This window comes from Calidris pugnax, unplaced genomic scaffold (assembly GCF_001431845.1).
Source record: "Calidris pugnax isolate Ruff unplaced genomic scaffold, ASM143184v1 scaffold273, whole genome shotgun sequence".
NCBI lineage: Eukaryota > Metazoa > Chordata > Aves > Charadriiformes > Scolopacidae > Calidris > Calidris pugnax.
Window position 1 is genome coordinate 2,409,244 of NW_015094508.1, and position 3,337 is coordinate 2,412,580.

A 3,337-nucleotide genomic window follows, 5' to 3' on the forward strand; every position below is an offset into this window, starting at 1 on the left:
TCTGTTGCTTCATTTATGTGGTTTACCAGCACCTAACAACACTCATTCAGAAATCAAAAATTGGGAATTCTGTTTTCTAGGCCAATCAATGACCATTCTGAGTTTCTTCATCACATTAATGCCTGTGGCAGCTCTTATTGCTTCTTGGGCAGCCTTGTGTCAAAATGAGCCTGATAGAGCTAAATGAAGCTTATTCCTTCCAGCTGAGAAAAAGAGAACAGGTTGATGGACAATGTGTTAGTCTTGTTTCTGCTGGACAGTGAAAGTTTGTTTTAACCGATGGCAACTGTAAAAAAATCAGTGGGAATGTTAATGACAGGTTGGCAGTGAAGGAAAGGTCCTGGTAGCTGGGGATAAGGAATCACAGTGGTGAAGTCATTGTCCTCTTCTTTTGCAGTTTCATAGAATCATAGAATCATAGAATGGTTTGGGTTGGAAGGGACCTCAAAGATCATCGAGTTCCAACCCCCCTGCCATGGGCAGGGACACCTCCCACTAGAGCAGGTTGCTCAAGGCCCCATCCAGCCTGGCCTTGAACACCTCCAGGGATGGGGCATCCACAACTTCCCTGGGCAACCTGTTCCAGTGTCTCACCACCCTCATAGTAAAAAATTTCTTCCTGAGATCTAATCTGAATCTTTTTTCTTCCAATTTAAAACCGTTTCCCCTTGTCCTATCATTACATTTCCTGGCAAAGTGTCCCTCCCCAGCTCTTCTATAGGTGCCCTTCAGGTATTGAAAGGCTGCTATAAGGTCTCCCCGGAGCCTTCTCTTCTCCAGGCTGAACAATCCCAGCTCCCTCAGCCTGTCTTCGTAGGAGAGGTGCTCCATCCCTCTGATCATCTTTGTGGCCCTCCACTGCACCTGTTCCAGCTGGTCCATGTCCTTTCTGTGTTGAGGACTCCAAAGCTGGACACAGTATTCCAGGTGGCGTCTCACAAGTGCAGAGTAGAGGGACAGAATCACCTCCCGAGACCTGCTGGCCACACTTCTCCTGATGCAGCCCAGGACATGGTTGGCTCTCTGGGCTGCCAGCGCGCACTGCAGGCTCATGTTGAGCTTCTCGTCCATAAGCACTCCCAAGTCCTTCTGCTCTGGGCTGCTCTCCAGCCATTCTCCACCCAACCTGCATTTGTGCCTGGGGTTGCCACGCCCCAGGTGCAGGACCCTGCACTTGGCCTGGTTCAACCTCATGCAATTTGCACAAGCCCACCTCTCCAGCCTGTCCAGGTCCCTCTGGATGGCATCCCTTCCCTCCAGCGCATCAACTGCGCCACCAAGCTTGGTGTCATCAGCAAACTTGCTGAGGGTGCACTCTATCCCACTGTCCATGTCTCCAACAAAGAGGTTAAATAGTACTAGTCCCAATACCAACCCCTGTAGAACACCACTTGTTACTGGCCACCACTTGGACATTGAGCCGTTGACTGCCACCCTTTGGGTGTGGCCATCCAGCCAGCTCCTTGTCCATGGGTTTCCAATTTTGAGACCAGGATGTCGTGTGGGACAGTGTGAAAGAACTTGTCAGGAGTGGGATTCGAACCCACGCCTCCAGGGGAGACTGCGACCTGAACGCAGCGCCTTAGACCACTCGGCCATCCTGACCTACTTTCCCAGTATCTCCTTATCTGCAAAACACCATAGCCTTCTTCACAGGAAGCTTTGTAAGGGAGATAGAAAGAAATAGCCCCCAGAATGTATCCAGGAGAGTCTTAGGGATTATGGGAAGTAGGGGGGAAAAAGTTAAGCTAACAGATATGAATATTGCCTGAAAGATGTTAGAGGAATCCAGGTGACTCCTCAGGTTGCTGCGCTGCCAGGAACATTAGGCATAGGTAACAATGGGTTTTTCTTGGATGCTCTTCCACTCTTCAAAATCTGTGCAAGCGCTCTGGAAATCTTGTGAGAATGAGCTAACATGAGACTCATAGTCTGTTACATTCTGGACAGGAAATGTACTTGCAGTGCTTTGGCTTCATTCGTTGTGCTCAGATGACACACAGGAATGTGAAAAAATGAATAATGGTGGAGCAGAGCTGGGGATAAATGTGTTAAGGAATGACATTATTTTGTATCTTAGAAGGTTTTTGTACCTTAAAAGTAACCTTTGCTCAGGTTCAGGTAGAAGAACATAAAAAACCACCCTGAATTGTTCCCACATTGTTGGCTTATGCTCACCTACCCATGCTAGGCTGGAGCTGTAAGCAAAAGTCTCTGAGAGACCCCTTTAAAAATGAGACAGCCATTTGAGAGCAGACAAATATGCCAAGGAAGGAAATACACTGCAAAACAATGTCCTGAAGAGTTACTCTTATGGTCAGCCTGCACTTTCAGCTACCTTTCAACACAAATTCCTTATTGCAAACTTCATTAGTTTGATCAAATAAGCTTTCGGGAGTGGGAAAGCTTGCACTTTAAGGTGGCATATCATGCCTTTGCAGCATGAAAAAAAAAAAAAAAAAGAGAAATATGGGGGAATAAACTTTCTCTTCCTTCTTGGACCTCAATGCAAAGATTTCAAGTTTAAGGTAATCTTCCCAGCATTAGTCACTGAGAATTAGTATGTCCTCCCCAGCTGTTGATTCTAGATGCTGAGCCAGACTGTAAAAACTAAATAGACTTCAGTGGAATGCCTAAAATTCATTTTCTCCCTCAGATGCTTTCATCTCACTCATTTCATTGTGTTTACAGGCTGGCAGGTTTCCTGAGGGCAGCCATGATTTAGATTTACAGTTCCCTGGCCAGTCTGATTCTGAAGAAAAGTTATAACACCTGTAATGCAATACTGTTTCCGAAAAGAGTGAAAAATGTCGTGGTCTGAAGAGGAAGCCTCTAAACTGCAATAATCACGGTATATCACATATCTCTGCACCCCATTGTGGCAGTTGAAGTTGCTATTACTTCAAAACAGTTTCAATTCCCTTTGTCCTGTCTCCACCCATTCATTTTAAAGAAACCAAACCTGTCTGATCATGCCGGAGACTTGGCTTTAAAAATAGCTCTGGGATTTCTCCTTTCTCCTACCCAGGTCTGGCTGGGGAAACTCTGGGATCTTTGGGAGGGAAGGAAAACAACTGTGTGACAGTGCAGTGCCTCTTCCTGGCTGCTTAAAATGGCTGGGCATCCTTGCCATGTCTTGATAAGCACTGGACAGCCAGGTTTTCACTCCTCAACATTTATGGGCTCCCGTATGTGCTGGTAGAAACTTCACTGAGAATGGTGCAAAATTTAAACTTAAAGCTGCCAAGAGCTTGTGGTCAGAAACAATACCAAAGGGTGACTTTTACAGACAATATCAAGAGGACAGGAGAAGTGTCAAAGAAAGAAAGGGTGAGTC

The 3,337-nt window shown here is 46.2% G+C and overlaps 1 non-coding gene across 1 annotated transcript; it reads right to left on the reverse strand.

Annotated features, from left to right (window-relative positions):
* Window positions 1-1,522: 1,522 nt before the first annotated feature.
* TRNAL-CAG lies at window positions 1,523-1,605 on the reverse strand. Its single transcript has one exon. It is a non-coding gene; the product is annotated as a tRNA-Leu (tRNA).
* Between the last annotated feature and the right edge of the window lie 1,732 nt (window positions 1,606-3,337).